Source organism: Dermacentor variabilis, chromosome 5 (assembly GCF_050947875.1).
Source record: "Dermacentor variabilis isolate Ectoservices chromosome 5, ASM5094787v1, whole genome shotgun sequence".
Classification (NCBI taxonomy): Eukaryota; Metazoa; Arthropoda; class Arachnida; order Ixodida; family Ixodidae; genus Dermacentor; species Dermacentor variabilis.
In genome coordinates, this window is record NC_134572.1 from 74685596 (window position 1) to 74704812 (window position 19217).

The 19217-nt window shown below is 43.7% G+C and overlaps 1 protein-coding gene across 1 annotated transcript in view; it reads right to left on the reverse strand.

Annotated features, from left to right (window-relative positions):
• Positions 1–6972, reverse strand: part of LOC142583571 (uncharacterized) — a 116885-nt gene extending 109913 nt beyond the window's left edge. The window contains exons 1-2 of the mRNA XM_075694058.1: positions 6799–6972; positions 6510–6624 (exon numbers count right to left, since the gene is read on the reverse strand). The gene's annotated coding sequence lies outside the window, so the exon portion shown is untranslated. The remainder of the gene's footprint in view (positions 1–6509; positions 6625–6798) is intronic.
• Between the last annotated feature and the right edge of the window lie 12245 nt (positions 6973–19217).

A 19217-nucleotide genomic window follows, 5' to 3' on the forward strand; every position in this document is an offset into this window, starting at 1 on the left:
GGGAGTCTATCTCACTGTGCAGACTGCAGGAGCAAATGCTTACTTCGAGAGACTGCTTCCCAATGCAACAGACCAGGCCTTAACGTTCGAAAAACATAACACGGCGACCGTAACCAAGTGACATAACAGCGATATTAAACAGCGATCAGTCACCGCATGAGGTTCAGACAATACATTAGACATTGGCTACAAACCATCTTACAGGCATAATGCTTGCCTTCGTCGCATATGGTGGTCTGGTAACGAGCGACAACCAGCGGTGCAAACAGATTGGACAGAGCCTTGCACCTGTTTGAACCAACAGTTGCCGTTGAAGATGAGCAACTTCCATTGTGAAGCAATCAGGTGACGCAGGCATCTGCTGCCGCAACCAACACAGCGACATGGACTACCCGGCATTTTAGCGTTAACTCCTTTCCAACCTGCACATTTATTTTCTTTCGAGGGCCGCTAATGTGTGGCTCACACTTTTTGTCCCAATTTGTCTCAATGTGGACAAGTCGCTTTTGTGGGCGGCATCATCTTCGGCAGCCATTTTTGCAGGCCTTTCCACCCATACGGCTATTGACTTCATACACTTCGAACCATGTAAGCACATATGCTGGTCTTCATTTTGAGCAAATCATGGCCGAGGTAGGCCACAAGCACAATTTGCCCATGGCTGCAGCAGGCAAGAACGAATGGGGAGCCCCAGTTACGGTGTGTGTATACTGGGAGTCTATGTCGCTTTGCGGACTGCAGGAGCAAATGCTTACCTCGAGGGACTGCTTACCAATACAACTGACCAGGCCCCTACATCCGAGAAATGTAACACAGTTACCACAACCAAGTGGGGCAGCAAAACCAGATTCTGCAATCAATGACTTCATTGTAGCTTTCGCAAAGACCCAGGCTATCGAGGAAGAAGAGCAATCATCAACGAGACTAGGAATAGGGAAAATGAGAAAGCTTGCATTCAAGAGAGAAGCCACTCTGCTCTGCAAGCATTGAAGGCTAAAAACATCAAGAAAAGTAAAATGGTGCATAGCACATGGTGCGTAGGTTAATGCAAGGCACATGCCGATGCTGCATCAGCTATTTCAGGAGGGGAATTGTGCATGACAACATACACTAGAAGATACTGCTACAGATATGTTAGGCTACTAGACAGTGTCTGGTATTATGTATCAGCGAAGAATCGGTTGACCTTTATGTTTGGATGAGGATGAATGATCTCTAACAAAAATGGGCAATGAAAAAGCTTGCATTTATAGAAGAAAAATTACACTTGGCACAAACGGAATTGACATGGCTAGGAAGCTGATTAAGGGCAAACTGACGGAACTCGATCTTTTGTCCAGCGTCGTCCGTGCTTGGTCAGATGTTGCAGGTGCATCTGAAGACGAAGAATTTCTAGAAAGTCCTTTTTGAGTTACCTGGATGACTCAGCCAAATATCCGTGCTGGTGGAATGGTGGCTGAAGCTCTTTTCAGTCTTGGCACAGTCCTCTGCAGACTTGATATGTCATCCATATTCTTCTGCATGCGCTTCTTTGTCCTTGGTGTAAAAGCCTTGCAAATTCGGCTCCAGCCCCTTCCTGTTGGTGCAGATAGGAGCTCCTGTGATGACCAAGATGTGCTTGGCATAGACTCTGTTGGGGCAGAACGGTGACACATGAGATACAGCACAGATTAGCCAAACTCATGTGTGTTTTCTGTTATGTTCGAACCAATTATACTGAACCATAAATATGAACAAGCATTCATATCTGCTGCAAACAGCAAGCCAATACAGCATATATCAAACATATTTATTTCTGAACCACGTGTTGTTTACCTTGTAGTAGTAGCCAACATCCACATAATGACCTTGTTGTAGCAGGCAGCAGCTTCTGTTTAGTGCTGGAGTGGAGTGTGTTGCTTTATACTGGTGCCGTCCTCATTACTGCATGTCTGGAACGGAAATTTTGACTGAATCAGAAATTGAAAAAGCAAAATTTTGCAATATGAAATTCAAACAGGTGTGACATATATATCGTAATGGTTTGCGACTACAAAACACATGCAAATGTACAATGTCTGTTCTAGGGTGCTTAAGGAGCATGTTAAATAAATGTTGCTATTGTCCATAAAATTGATGTCTGGCTAACTACAATGCATGTCAACAGCTTAAGTATTATTAAGATCACAAATGAGGACATTTGTGCGTTCATTTATATACTAGAACAGATCACACTGCTGGTTCCACAAGTAAATGCATGAAAGTCATGAAGCTATTACAACTGATGCATTATTTTTCTGCACAAATGTGATGCACCGCTTCACTACTGTAAAAATAAATGCCCTACGGTAAACCAAACTGAACAGCAAGAACATATGGAACCAATAAGTACGAAATACGGATAAATTATCATGCTTGCAACTGTTTAATACATTAAATTCTGCATTTTCACTTCATTTTACCAAAGGATTATTCGGTTTTGTGGACGAAAGAAGTTGCCGGCGGACTCGCAAAAAAAGTTTAATACGTATATTGATAAAGCTACTCAATCACCTACGACCACGGCTACAATAAGATGAAAAATGAGACGCGCGTTCCGATAAGGATTTCTTTCCTGGTTGTGTGTGTATAACGACAGCCTCGCAAGTGAAGATTTATTTAGGAAACAACAACTAAGATCCTGACTGCCCATATGTAATGCGGAATCTAGTTCGTTGAGTTGTGCCCGCCTGGAAGGTAATGAGACGGATATGATATAACGATTCAAGCAGCAGTGTTAAACGACTCACCGTTATTGCCGTTGTCAGCCGCAGCAAAATCCAGCTCCCGTTTCGATGCAGACGTGTTCCGAATGGCTCACGACCGAAACCCAACTTCCGGGCTTACATGTCCGCTTGCAAACACGTAACTTCACCCCAAGGTAAATAATGCGAGACATCGAAGCGCGAGAAACTAGTTTTAGAAACAAAGAAGCAACCAGTCTGAGTGTACGGACGAATGAATCCGTGCCGCCGTGCACCCGAAAATAACGGTAAACATTTTAAATTCAGGCCAGAGGTCACGTGAGAGATCGATGATGCTGAACGCTATTTGCGTTTATAATGACGAAGAAACAATAAACTTACTAACAAGGAGTACAATATCTAATTAGCAATGATAATTCTGCCCTGTTCTTTATGTAACAAAAATGCTTCGGTAATTCTAAGAGAAAGTTTGTAAGATAAGATTGCGCTTATTATGACGCCTTTACCGGAAAACGTTGAAACTAACGTAAACATCCCGAAGTGATTGTACTACGCTGGGTTTGTAAGCAGCGGCGCGTGTTCGATTTTTTTTGCCCTCTGTGGCCATTTGTTGAACTTGAGAAAGTGTGCTACCCCGCCTCCACCTCTTCTAGCTGCGCACCCCTGGTGTCGAGACCAACGTTTCTAGAGATCTAAAAACGCTGGTCGAGACCGACGTCTTAGCGCATGCGCGTCCCTCCGAGACTGCAAGCGCGCTTCCCCCTTGCGCGCCGGCGATATACGAATGTAGCCACGAGGTGCCCCTTTTGCGATATGCGCTGTGGCGGCTTCGACGGGCAAAACAATGTGAAGCGTGTTTAAACGTGAGCTTGCGCGTGCACTCTAAAAACTGTTTTCACCCTTTAGGGTGTATATTTGTCCCACAACAATAATAGTCATCTGCGTTGCTTGCGTTTCCTTTCTTGGAAACTCGGCGCTCGCTACTTTCCTGTCGAGAATGCTGCGTCACACTGATAACGCGCATGCCGTTCGTGACTGGGAAGTACCGGGCTCGCAGCGTTAAAGAAAGGAAACACGCGCAAGACAGATGACGACTATGGTTCTGGGACAAAAAAACACCCCAAATTGTGCAAATGTTTTTAGAGTGTGCCACTGTGAAGCGTGTTTAAAAACGTGAGCTTGCGCGTGCCACTGCGGCCGGTTTTTGACGAGTCACGAGTGCTGACGCATAGGGCCCGGTGGCGAACGCAACAAGTCATCTTTTGTTCTTCTCCGCTGCACCTTATCGCGGCAAATCTTCGTTGTTTCTTTCTTTTTACGCAGAAGAGCGTAACAGAAAACGCGCTCTATAGAAGGAGAGAAGCAAGGCGAAAATGAAGAGACAGACGTTTCGGCTGGTGGACCCAACGTTACTGGGTGGACCAGCCTTTGACAAAGGCTGGTCCACAGAAGGAGAAGTGCCGAGCACTTACTTCTATCGCGTCTGCTCCTGGTAGCGTTCGTCTCTGTGTGTAAAACATGAGCCCGGTCAGATGGCTGCCCGCGCCGTAGACCGCCGTGAAACAGTAGTGGTACATGGAGCCCTCCGCCGGGAAGGCTGGTATAAACGGCATGAAGAGCTCCATCAGAATGCCAATTTTCAATAGCATTCGTCTGGAGCCGCTCCACGTTGTGGCGTCCATGGGCCACAGATTTACCTCGGCCCATGTCGACCACATCAGGCTCCCGTGGGCGATGGTGTACGCCAAGAAAGCCATGACAAACACTTGGCCTGCTCGACTATATTCGATAACCATGCTTACAGTAGTAAAAAACTGCCTCTGAAATGTAAGAAAATATTAAAACACAACATTGACACATTGGTGCTAAATTACCAAACTGAGTCTATCACGAAAAGGCTTCAAGTGCTTCTCCAAACAATGAGGCTTGTTCTAACTTCTTGTTTTGACAGACGGTAGCAAAACAGTGCGTAATGCAGCAACCCTTCTGGTATCTTTTGCTGATATATTCTCTTGGTGTAGTATAGTAATCCTATTTCTAAAGATAATCTATAAATCAATTCCACATGCATTATTGGCTGTCTCCAGTACAATAATTTTTCGTGAATGAAGGCTCATTGAGAGGAGTAATAGAGAGCGCAAACAAGTACACTGACAAAGATTGGCGACAGCTGTCGCCAATCATTGTCAGTGCACTTGAACCTACTAAATGCGTCTAGACGCATTTAGTAGGTTCATGAACATGAACATACATGAACATGGTGGGCGAATTCCTCGAGTGCATCATAATGGCCAACTTTAAGCTTTCCACGTAAAGCAGCCGCAGTTTGCCATGTCCTTGCGTGACCCTTCTGGGCTCTCTTTTATTGAGGTGAAATGGTACACTTGCAGTTATATAGCGTCACAGCTGCGTATGATTGACTTTCCCAATCTCTGCACCTTGGTGTTGCAACCATGCATGTAAAGTGTGCAAAAGGTGAAGCCTTTGTGATGTTTCAGTGTGAAAGCATTATATGCGCTACTATGCGAAAATGTGGGGCAGAAAGGTGGTACAAAAATGGCCGATGGCACAAAGAGTAAAAAGATATGCCACAAAATGCTCGAATTGAGGTTAAATGTATCGGGGAGGTTCCTGTAAACAAAGCAAATTAATGTCATTGAAAAGAAAATCTCGTAAATTTTAGTCTAGATAAGAATCGAACCTGCGCCTTTAACGTACGAAACGAGCACGCTTTTCCGACGACGCCGCAGCCTTTTCTTTATAGAAAGAATGAACAGCACAGCATAGAATAACGCCACTGCAGCTTCACGGTTCTCGAATAGTAAATGTGTTCGTAGTGCGTGCGTCATTGCACGCGCGACGGCTCAATCAATGGGAAGGAGGTGGCGCTTTAGTGCATAAAATAAAAAAAAAAGTCACAGTGACGTTTGACTTAGTGAACGCGGGTTACGCACTAGCGTATGGACACCGCGAATATGCACAGCCAATATCACGGCGTCGAAGCACCAACGGAAAAGGCGCAGTCGCGGACGCTACATTGATCTTGACGGTGCGACGCCTGGTGTGCCTCGGGGAAAGCACACACAGCTGCATATGAAAAGAAATGACGCCGCGAACACAGAAGCACGGACTGAAAGGACACGAACGCGGCGATTCTCCTACACCTCCTGGCGCCTTCCTCGTCCGGCGCTAGCTTCCCTCGCGGCGACACACACGGCCGATTTCACGGCGGGGGAAGTACGCTTGCGCATAAAAGCATTAATGTCCAACGGAACGCCGCTGTGCGGTACATCGAGTTATGAGATCTTTGCGGAAAAGCAAGCGCGTTGAGACGCTTGGTGCGTTTTGATTTGCCGTTACCGAGACGCGAGAGGCGCTTCCAAGTAAAAAAAAAAAAAGATTGTTCGTAAAAGGTCCAGAGTTGGTTAATTAATGATCGCAGGTTACCTATGAGCAGGTTCTAGTTCTGGAATTGTTGCGAAATAGTAGAATTTGGTTCGGCACTTCGAGGGAAGCTGGCAGACGGTCATTCCAAGATTCAAAGTTGGCACCGAATTATTGAGAGTAGTTTACAAATAGAGTTGTTAGAATGCATAAAGAGAGGAACTGGCATTTCAGCTCGCTGCGATTACTTCTTGCAACGATTGCCGTAAGTTCACAATCGCTTTTGTTAAGATATAAACTCTGATTGCGTCCAGCAATGTAATTTCCCCCCGTAATCCCCGTCAAAAAGCATGCTATCGCGGCCCGTCTGGCAGGTACATGGTACTGTGGGTTGTTACTTACGCCGGACTTTTTGGACAGGCATTCACGGTTCTCGAGGCACTCTTTCAGGTAGCTTAGGTACAGTGTCAGGACCACTGCTGCTGCTACACATCGCCTCGACATGGCTACAGGTCCCCTACATCAGTGAAAAATGATGACGATGTTAACATATTATGGCTCGTACCCACAGTGGGGGATTGGCCAAGAATTGCGTGCTGCAACAATTATCTAATTTTTCAAAGCTTTACCTATTCAAGGCATCGCCTCTACCCGGCGCTCTACGGCTACCTCTGCCCACTCTGCAACCTACCTTCTCCTTCACTCCAACTCCTGGAATATTTTCACTGGAATTTTCACAGCAACTCCTGGAAATCCTGGTACTCCTGGAAGGTGGCAGCGTCTGCAAAAATTGAGTTCCGGAAAATCTCGGTATTAGTCGTCGCGTGGCGTTCGATCGCTACGGCGTTCCTGGACTAAGGAGCCTTCCCACCTTATATAGGGTGATACCCGGTCTCGCTCGGGACACTGTTTCGTATAATAAACGTTTCTTTCTCTCTCTCTACCTATTCAATTAAAGAAGAGGGAGAGAAAAACATGCAAAACAAGTAACGAAAGAACATTCAAAAAGTTATTCGTTTAGTTGATTGTATGTAACTGCAAACGGCATCATGCACTCTAACCCCCGTATTCAGAAAGGCCGTGTCTGCTGTGCCCGGGGCACAGCAGACGAAAGGTGCCCGAAATGTCTACGTTCACCCATGACGTCATGTCCGCTATAACCCATGATGTCACATCCGCTCATTTCCATGGCGTCTGTCTTACGGAGCCGGCTGCGCTGCGAAGCGGTTCGTATTCCGTGCCCACTTAGAGCGTGAGTAATTCATCTTTCCACGCTATATGCGTGTAATAAAGGATTGGGGCTGTGAGCTGTTTGATGCGTTACCATTGGGTACCTTGTGCGCATATTTTGCCTCATGGCCGCGTCAAATTGCAGCCGGCATGTGGAATGGGCCGTGGCATGTTATATGGAACTGCTCATGTGAGTGGTATTGCCTCCGTCAGGATCGTCAGTTCGTGCACAGAACCATTCAGTAGTCTGATTCAGGGGAGGGTGCGCGTAAGAACGAGGACGTAAGAAAACACTGGCATGACGAGCTGTTCGGTCAGATCGCGTTACATCGCGCTTTTTTTCTAGGACCATCTCGCTCGAGCGAGAGGATCTTAGAACAGCGTTATTATTACTGCTTTTTTACAGCTTTGCTGCGGCTCATTTAATCATCACCTGCATTCTTTTAATAATACAAATGGCATCGCTCCGCGGAAGAGCGTCTCTTGAAGTTTCCAAACAAGAGCCAATGCCGCCGTGCCTGCTGCATACACGCTTACCTTTCCTAACGCAGCTAAGACGCGGCACTAGCTCTGCTACTGCGTGATACAGGGTCACTGTGATAATAAAATTAAAAAGAACAAACGAAATTAATGCAGAAAATGTCAAACGTTGCCAAGCGTGATAAACGGACTTGCCTCGCTAGATGAGTTGAAGAAATCGGCGTCCTGAAGTCAGCTTCGCCGCAGTATACTAGTGTTACGCGGTGTAGCATGTCAGAACTGAAGAGTGACCGCTTTTACCGACATATGTGTTCCTTAATAATGTACTTGTGGACCTGCCGTCTCCTATTACATTACGCGCGCCGAGGCGCCTAAGTGTACTGGCCGGCCTTCAGCGCTATTTCGGACGTGGCTGTGATGCTTTGAACCATTGGTTTGTCGACCTCGTAAGCCAGTTAATGTTTACACGCCCATTTTTTTCTTAACTGTTGATTTCTTCCATAATAGCTACGTAATTTCGTAGTTTCCTGTTCAACTGCTTTGGTCATATGCGAGTCAAGGTGTTCTCTTTAGCCGAGCGCAGTTTTCGAAAGCGAAACGACGCTTTTGCATCAGCATATAGTGCCGTCGCCCTTTTACAACACAGTCAATCAATGTCATTTTGTATGTCACTGGGAAACCGCCGAACGCAGGGAACTCACTCGCATGCGGGGAACTGCATAACTAGCCACTGGATTTTCCTCTTGGGAAGCTGCTTTGCATCAAAGGCCAGGTACCCTTGCTATGATTCACCGCAAAACATGTATGTCTAACTGCTTAACATATTTGTATTGCGGTGAAGCTAACCTTACGGAACCGAATTTCGCAACGCTTTTTAGACTCCTGCATCTCTACCAGCCACTACCAAACGCTTGTCGGTACGTTTCTTGGCAAAGGTCCAGCTAAATCTCCCCTGTTGGAAGTGGGGGGGGGGGGGCTTACGTATATGAAAACTGCCAAGGAAAGCAGTTGCCCTGATGAAGGCACGCTCCCCTGTCGAAACATTTGCACCAGCCTGTTCGACCACCGTTATCACCGCAACATATTTGTGTGTTGCGGTGAAGCATACCGATATTGGGAAAGATTTACGTGAATCTCGAATGTATGGTTTCTGTCAGCGACGAACCTAATGTTCTACTCTCAACAAAGCAGATTTTCGCAGCAGGATGCATGATGTCTTGAGAACTTTTGTTGGCTAAAGCCATACATGCCAGGTTAGCTCTTGCCACAATAATACGCTTTACCGCAATACACAAGAGGCCTCGCTGCAGGACACGCCCGCCGTAGTTAGCCAAAACCTTACGTGACCGCTCACTGCAAAACACCTCTTGTATTGCGGTGGATCGTTATAAAGCACATTTGTCAGTTTAGAATGTAAAGACCCTTGCCCTTCGCTTTTGTAATATTATGACTCAGTTTAATGAGAACATGTATTCACTGCTAAAAACATCCACATTAAAGTAGAGATATGAACACTGATGGCAGCCTGTGTGATGTTTTATCCCTTTACTTTTTTGTATACCTGTCACGCTGCCATTATTAAATTTTCCTGTACTTTGTAAGGTGCTGACGTACATAACATTACATCACAAGGAGCCACTGTGTAATTACTGTTCAAGGAACAGTGTGATGGCTTTTCTCAAGAAAGGTTTGGGTTATGTTGTTGGGAAGGTTTTTTTTTTTAGAGAGGTAGCTTTCTGAGAAGAAATCAGATTTCAGGAAATAGACCTCAATGGCACAGTAATCTTGGCTGCCTTTTGCTCAAACGTGCCCTAGACATAATTGAGTAATTTGCACTTTCAACTGGACAGCAGCCTTAGCTTGGGAGACCAGTGATATGGCATATTTTATCAAACTAGGTGACACATAGCATTACCAGTCCAAATAGAGACCTGTTTAAATGTTTGTCACCTTTAACACCTAGATTTTCGACCATGAATTCAGAAAGATGTGCAGCACATTTAGAACCTAGATTTTAAATGCTGTATAAGTTGGCTTCTTGTTCACTGCAGCTGTGCTTGGCGTCTGTCCAAACGGGAGAGCACTTCTGCACAGCTTATTAGGGAACATTCTTATTTACATACCTTCTTTTTATTTATCTCGCCTACAATAACAATCAAATGTTTATAGCACATGAATGTGCTGTGCATGAATCTTAAGTTACAATGCCATGTTCAACAGCACAGTGCATGTAGCTTGTGTTGGTTCATTCAAGCTAAGCATTGCTACAGCCTTTAACTGTAGGTATCATGGTATGAGAGCAGAGAAATGGATATGCAAAGACAGTTGGGCACATTGAGACAACATCTTTGTTGTGTGTGAAAAGGTGACAGATACACAATATGGGGAGAACGCATGCACTTTCATATTTTCTCACGCACAAAAAAAGCCGGAGGAATAAAGTTTTTTCACTGTGGCATAGAAACTATATGTTTGCTCTCAAAGGTAATTCTGATTCATTGGATATGTTCCTGTGCTGTGTTTATTTTCTTGAGTGTGCTTTAGTTTTTGCACGTTAATGTTTCAAACTCGTTTTTATTTTCACAGACTGAACATCCCACGTCTTGGTTTGACTTCCTGGTACAGGATACTTGCACTTAGCATGGAGTGATGAAGCAGAGCAGTGTACTTTTATTAAATGGGCAGATTTTAGCAGTATAACAGCCGTTCATTAAAAAAACATGTGTGCTGAAAATAAAGTGTTCTTACCCACATTCCTCGTTGTCTATTTATTTATTTATTCATACTGTCAACCCTCATAGAGGGTCATAACAGAGAGGACAATACAATTACATAAATCAAATATGGACAATGTCAATGTACGTAAAGTTGCTTAACACTTGTCAATTCACACTGAATAAGATGTTCACTTGAATGCTATTCAGCACAATTCTGACATTTGTCAAAATACGTACAATGAATATCAAGTCGCACATATCACTTGGCACTTCAAAACTAATTCGAAAACTCCCATAAATATGCTTCAGCAGCATCTTCAAAGTCGGTGACATCTTTTAGGCTAACAATAGCGTTTGGCAATTGGTTCCACATTTCTATCGCATCCAGGAAAAATGAGTATCGATATGTATCACTGTTGGTACAGTCCGGCTTTATGACGTAGTCGTGGTTAGTTCGCGGGTATCTTTTGCCTGGAGCATGTAGATATTTGAGCTTATCAATCTAAAGTTGATCCTGCATTATTTGATAAAGCACCTTCAGCCTATATTTTTTCCTACGTACCTCAAGAAGATAGAAGTTGCAGCGCTGTAACATAAGCGTGACCGATTCCTTCCTTCGGTATGTCGAACATATAAAACGTGCCGCCAGACTCTGTATCCTTTCTAACTTCCTCTTGAGCGTCACTTGATGGGGACTCCAAACAACGGCTGAATATTCTAGTATCTTAATGAAGGCGGTGTATGTAATAAGCTTTACATTACGCGATGCATGTTCCAGTTTATTTTCTCAGAAAATATAACTTTTGATAGGCAGTCATGCAGACGTTATATATATGTTGGTTCCATGTCAATTTTGCTTGTATTCCTGTATTCTCATCAGCAAAACCACTTATATGGGGAACTGATCATGATAAGTGCTCATGAGCATTTTAGAGAACAGCCTTGAACCCTACTCGTGCACTGGTAAAATGTATAGATGAAGTGAAATTGAAACAGAAGGCAAAATAGCAAACATGATGCAGTATTTGTCAGACAATTATGTCAGCAATTCTTGCATAAAACAATTTACTTAGAGCATACTAGCACTACAAAGTGCCCATCTTTCTTGTTAGGCATACATTACCACAAGCTCTTTAAATGTGGTCACAAGAGAGATGCTGGCTTTAATAAGGAACTATAGAGGTTAAAGGCAGCCATGAAAATGTATTAAGAAATAATGCAATGCATAGCATTTACTCAGTTCAGAGAGCTTCCAAAGTTGCCATAAGGCCTTGATAGCTGTGGATGAGGGAACAGTTGTAGTCCAATTGGAGTATGAGAAATGAACATTAGGATTGAAACAAGTAACAACTCGTAATGCAATTAAAAAATCTTGCTATATAACTTTCAAAAGACAGTGAAATGAAATTAGTGTGACAATATTCTTTTCCTTTTACTTCATTTAGGTTCAACATACTTATTTTAGTAAGACAAAAAAGCAGAGGCGTGAAGCACATAAGAAAGATGCTAGTCTGTTTTTATATTCTTCCTTCTCTAAATTCAAAGTTCAGTAAAGTTAACTTAAAAAGCTACGGTGAAGCCATTGCTTCAGCCTGTATGGTGCATAACAGCAGCAATCGCCAGCCTAACTGCTTGGGTTTACAGTGCCTTATTTGTATTGTATACCTTTTAAGTGCTGAGCTATTGGAAGATTGATTAAGGTGACCAACATGCTGAACCAGTAGTTTACTGAGTAAGATACATGGAGATAGGACAGATAAGATAGGACAGAGCACAGGGGATGTATTCTGTGTCCACCTAGTGGAAATGTCCATTTCATCCGCTGCTGAAGTTCTGATTGGCTGGGCTGGGGTATGCATGAGAAGGAGACATGCTCCCCCAGCTAATTCAGAAGAAGAGGATAAGGAAATGTCCACAAGATGAATACTTACAAAGCTATTTAATAAAGTACTTCTGTAACCAACATGCCTGCTATGCCATCCTTGCTTTCAATGTCTGTCTTAGTAAAAGTGTGAAAGAACCAGGTTTGTGCATGAAAAGTTTTCCTGAGGGTGTCGGCCTTGAAGCCCGTAGTGGTAATCACAGGAAACGGGGGTGGATCCAGAGTAGCACCAAAGGGCAAGCCTTCATCGAAACAAATATGGAGGGAAGTGACTGCATGCTCAAACTTGTCAGCTCACAAGTTTGCCAAGACCAAGTGATGTCAGAAGTTGATGAAGCCTACATGGTTAATGTATAACCGCTTAGGCCAAAATTATTTAGACACTTTTTATGAGGACTACGTATTTACTGGAAATCTCAAAATAATTATGTTAGTGCAGAATACCTTCCACTAGTTGTGACGTCCTTGAAAGAATGAAAATGTTTGAGTTGTACTTGTGTGGTGCATGAAGTTATTTAAAAAAAAAACTCAGCAATGGAAACAAAATGCAAAGAGTAGTATTCGAAATAAATTGCCACCTCTTTAGGGCTAGATGAATTCAAATAATAATAATAATAAGCAAATGAAGATCGGGCATACAAGATAGATGCTTCGGCTCCCACTTGAAAGCCTTGTTCGCAAAGATTGTGAACAAAGCTCCAGTTGAACCAGTTCTTATTTTTCATTTTTATGGTTAGCATCTAATTTTAAACTACTTACCGTGCCTCTTTTGACCGAACCAGACAGGCAGCCGTCAAACTCTTCACTACTTCAATGCAAATAATTGGAGGTTAGCAAATACATTTTTCTAATAGGAATAGTAGGTAACGAATAGTCAAACACTGATGCATACAGTTACAGCAGGCATATTTATCTTGGAATTAAGCACCATGTTTATATTGTCTAGTAAAAAAAGGACAGCTATCAAGGAAGATTAGGATTATTTTTAAGCAAAAGCAATTATACCTCATATACTTGAAGCAGATGTAGTGCTTCTCACGAATCACGTCCAAACTGCACACACTAAAACATTAAGCTGGGATATTCAAAAAGACAAGTACATGTTTTGCTCGCCAAGTGACTTTTAATGTGCTCAATTATGCAAAGTGTGCTATTATATGATTAATGTAATTTGCTAATGTAAAGAAAGAACAAGCCAAGATCTCTTGCTTCATATATATGCGCTGAATCAAGAAAGTAATTAAGGAAGAAGAACACCAGAAATAAACACAAATATTTGTGTGCTTTCTGGCATAAAATAATTCTCATGTAAGCCACATAACATGCTTTCCAAAGCATCCCTTACCTTAACTTACAGCTGCATCACATGAAGGCACTTTCTAAGAACACACATGCTTCATGATCATTCACTGTGTTAGTGACTCCCACTGAAGTAGACTGAGAACATATTTGGGCATTACATTCAATAGCTGATGTAAAGTGAAAAGACTGCTGCTTGTAGGTATGAATGAACCAAGTGAATAAGAAATATAAGTTCTCGAACTTCTAGTAGTAAGTGTGGCAGCACTTAAGAAGAACATATTGCAACTAAAAATTGCAACACATGATGAAATAACTTAAATAGCTAGGGAGAGTTTAATAGACCAATAAACAGGAAACTGCAAATTCCCAACATTTCTGAATACTTTTCTTCCCATGTACTCACCTCATAAGTGTGACTTCCCTTAATGCTCGAACCTCTGCCTTAATTTCATAATTCCCCATTCTCGCTGCTTCGCTCATGCTGATTGACATCTAGCACAAAGGTTGGAAAAAGTAGCTGAGCATGTGCATGTGTTGTGAGGCAAGCTGCCCACATCTGGTAGCCGCATGCCAATTTCTCAGAGTAGATGAAAGGGAAGCCTTGAGGGTAAACCATAAAGAAGATGGATACCTTGGTTCAATGATAACTGAAAACACCAACATGGAAAATTTGGACAGCCCACAGAATCAGCAGAATTGACATAGTTTGGAAAAACTGAAAAGATGCATTATGATATTTATGTTACACAAGTTCCAGTCAAGTTGAAGATTTTCACTGTCTAATAAACTTATAAGACAATACATGACCAGCAATACTGTATGGAACCTAAACAATTTTAATAAAGTCACCTAGCAGTCAGGATGGAGAAGTGACTGAATTGAGGATGCTAAAATGGATGAGGTGGAGACAGATTGTGAAGACAGGTCTTAAAAAATTAACATTCAACACACACTTAAGTTGGCAAAGATTGGACTCAATGTTCAAGAAGTAATTGACTAAGATAATTGATTGGTATACATACATGAGAGAGCAGCAACAATACAGCAGAGATAACTGTCATGCAAGAGGAAAGGACGTCAGTCTAAAAATTAACATTTGATCAGAAGAATAGTTATGCATGGGCTCAGGCTCATGTACAATTCTGTATGGTACACATGATGTCAGAGGTGCATCGCATAAGGAACTGTGGCCTTACATGCCTCGATTATGAAATGATGTGGGCCAAGAGTGGAAAGAGGATAGCATCAAGAGGGGGCCTCCTCCAAAAGGAGAACGGTAGGGAAACGGGGCGAGAGAGATTTTCTACGCAACAGATACAGAGTTATATGAGTCATAGTCATAGAAGCCATGACCCAAGGAGCTGAACAACAAGGTATATAAATTCAAATCTCTATACAGTTAAGCCTCAGTATAACGAAATTCTCGATATAACGAAATTTAACTTTTCATAACCTCTTCTCCATAGAACACCATGCATTTAGAGCCTCAATATAAAGAAGTGTGTTTGTGTGCAATTTCAGTATAACGAAATTTCGCTTCTGCCGCAGAGGAGTGCCAAGACAATCAATGGTAACTTCCGCTGACGCCGATAGTCAAATGATTGAATTACAAGCGCTGCTTGCAAACGCACCTCTCAAACTGCGTGCAGCGCGACAAGAACAACAGCTTGGAGCCGCATCATGTTCCGTATAAATTAAGTCCAAGTGCGATCAGATCCTATCGCGCCCCACGCACTTGTGTTTTAGGTGCGAGTGAAAGAGTGCGAGGGTGAGACAAGAAAGATGGTGGCTTCGTAAGTGCGGCCTTCCCACGCGAGCAATGGCAAAGTGGGGAAGGAAAACGAGCTCGTGGTAACGCGATCAAGCGCGCGCAAGGGGGCGGAGTGGGGGAAGGGGGTAAGTTGGCGCGCGTCTCGGCCATGACTGCGCGTGGCTGTAAGCGCGGCTGAGCGCATATGCAGCCGCGCACCCTGCTCTAGAGGTAATCTGCTGCATGTGGAAAGAGCGGGCATGCCAAGACGGCGTGGCATCATGTAAGCTGTTTTCCAGCACGTTTAGTATTGAAGGTTGCGCAATTTCGAGTTTTGATGACCCGTTGGAACGAGAAGCAGACGAAGCATTCGCTCCCAGCTGCTGGCGCTTTTCATGATAGCGTCGTCGCAGTGCGACCGGGCGACGCTTTGGGGGCGGAGTGCACGCGAAAGCATATGGCGTCACTTAACTCGTACGTACCGCTGATGTGAAGATATCAACGTGGCATGAAACCGTATCATTCATCGCTGACTCCTATATTCGTCAAAATAAAATGTTTTCTCATTCAAACTTGCTTTTTTTTATTGCCCAATAATTCGGAAAATTGCATGGCCCCTTTCCGTGCAACAAAAATTGATCGGCGACTGTACTCATTTGTATAACAGATCGAATTTCAATACAAGGAAATTTTTATATAACGAAGCGAATTGCCGATTTTACCTACTTTGTTATATCAAAGTTTAAGTGTATAACGAAATTTCCTGTTCTCTACACGGGGGCGGCAATGTGGGCTTGTTGGTTGATCATCATGGAACAGCATGTAGTGTAGCGCAGCAAAAACAAGAACACAAGAAGAAATGAAACACAGACACAAGCGCCTAATTATGTCTGTGTTTTGCTTTTTCTTGTGTCCTTATTGTTTTCGTTGCATTACACTACATGACATTCAATACTTTCACTGTCACATATTCATGAGCACTGAAAACCTAGAATCAACTAATATCTTGCCTGATTTGCCATAATTTAAAAAAATGTGGGTATAGTAGGTCTAATTGAGTTCTGGTGATTTTAGTATCACTGACATATAGCTTTTAAGAATGTTTAATCGTTTCTTCTGTTAAGGCAGATTACATGCTCAACTGCTACAATAAGTGTGAATGTAGGCAAAAACGACATTTTTGGCTCTTGCATCAATTTTATGGCATGTTGCGTGATCTAATCAAGTGGTTTCAATTTGATGAAGTTCTCGATTTAACAAAATAAAACCTCACATCCCAATAAAATTTATTAACTAGACTTACTGTACTTTATAACCAAAGTACTGTATAACTATAAGCAGCTACAGCCGAGCAGAATTGAAATGAAATTGCTTTAGTCGAAACACGCCGAGCGCTGCTGGTAAAGTATGCGCCACATGCATTGGGCAACTGCGGGAACCGCGGTACCGCACGCAGTTATTCAAAGCAGCACATAAAAGTGCCGGGCACTCAAATTGGTTAGTAGATGCATTCGGAACCAGTCTTTCGATTACTCAATTGATATATCAGCCACACACTCGCATAGCACGGCCACATATGGCAAACGCGGCCATGCGGACGCTTCACTATGCACGGATCGGCTGGTTGCAATATTGGGGCACTCTATAGGCGCATGTTTAAAGCACAGTGTTTTGTGCCTATCGCGTGATCGTTGCGGGTGCTCCATGGCTGAGTGTATTGCATGGTACAGAATTGGCCCCGGCCCAGTACCAAAAGTACACAGGTAGGGTGGTCCGTGTAGACGAAGCGTGAACGCGAGCTCAACATAACCACGTAGTCATTATTCTGTAGCGATTATTTATGCGAAAGCGTCAAATGGCCCATTGAGCAAAAAAGCCGGCGTCTGTCGTCTCAGCGAAACAGCACCTCAAATCCCATTGGCTGCGACCACGTCACGAGCGCACCTCGACGAAACAGAGCGGGTGAAAGGGTACACCTGCTGTCGCTATAGTGCACCAGGTGTTGCGTGAGGGGAGAGGGCGTCGCCGCGACGCCACGTCATCCTTGCTCTCGCAAGCCGCCGCCCGGTCCGTATCTCCCCCCTCCACTGGGCTTAACTGCAGCGCGTGCCTGCCGGCCTTGGTGGCCACTGCTGTTTCCTGGTCTCTGGTCATGCAGCACGTCGGTGGCATGCGGTGTTGGCACCGCAGGCTGCTGCTGCTTGCTAGCTCGGGCCCAATGTAGCTGCAGGGTGCAACACTTGCAGCGTAAAACTCGAAGGACTGCTCAGCGGCGTTCAATTGGGCATTAATGCTTTCGCAATCACCACTCAGATAAGACATGCTTAGCTGTCCTCATATGTTTTTCTTTAGTTGCCAAGTGGACGCATCATTGTTCACCATCCACAGTCACAGTCATTCACATTCACAGTCATCATTGCATTGTCATTTCAAATTAGTTGTAATATCACGCCGTCAGATGCTGCTTCACGCTGTGTAGTAAATACGCAGTCATTGCCATGCATGCACTCATCATCCCAAAGTCGTTATGCCTCAATCGTGATGACTCTAGAATTGTCATCCCATCATCGATCATGCCATCGTTGTCACCGCATCAGCGTCATACTGTTGTCGGCATTCGACAGATGCATTACACAGATTAGCATTACCTTTTCAGCTTCTAGAACAGAATGCACGTGGTGATCAAAAATAACGTACAGCGCAAAGGACAAGGACAGCGATAGACGACATACGTGGTGATCTACCGCAGTAATATCATGAGAGACACTTGGACGGAACAATTGCTGGCCTCAATTGCCAAGCCTCCCTGTACCATCATTTATTTCAATCTCCATAATAATCCTAAATTGTGTCACAAAACTTCTACAACAAATGTCAACATGGTTTCCATAAGACCTTGTCTCTCATGAAAAACACAACTATATTGTCATGTTCACTAACTTTATCTCTTCCATTGAACTTAGTTCTTGCGTTGAATGGATGCTTTTAGCGTTTTAAATTCTGCTACTTTGTGCCACTGCCTCCTTCTCCTGAATAAGCTAACTTAATATTGATCCACATGCAATCACTAAAATTCACTGAATGCTTTCTTCATGACTAAACACAATTTGTATGTTAACAACTCCAATTCACAAATCTGTCTTTTGTCACTTCTGGCATGCCACAATGCTGAGTGTTTAGGCCCTTGATTTTTCTCATTTTAGATCTCGCACTGAACTTAACGTAGAAAACTAAACTTTCTGTTGATGACTGTGTGTTTTGTCGTGAAACAACCAAACTCTGGCAGCTCCGTTTCTGTTCAAACAGACTAAACAAATGGCCCACTGAGTAAAAAAGGCAGCGTCTGTCGTCTCAGCGAAATGGAACCTCAAATCCCATTGGTTGTGACCACATTGCAAGCGTGCCTCTACGGAGCAGAGCGGGTGAAAGGGTACATCTGCCGTCGCTCTAGCGCGCCAGGTGTTGCATGAGGGGAGAGGGCACCGCCGCAATGCCACGTCATCCTTGCTCTCGCAAGCCGGCGCCCAGTCCATATCAACCCCCCCCCCCCCGACTGGGCTTAGCTGCTGCACGTGCCCAGTGGGGCAATGTCTCCACTAATGTCTCTCCGGAGTGCCATCACTAGTTAAAAACCTAACATCAGTACCCTAGCAAAAAAAACTGATAGAAATTTCTATAGTCTCTTAGGAATATGTATAGGTTGTACGGGTCCTTCTAAGAGTGATATATATTCCCACCTGACCCATAGA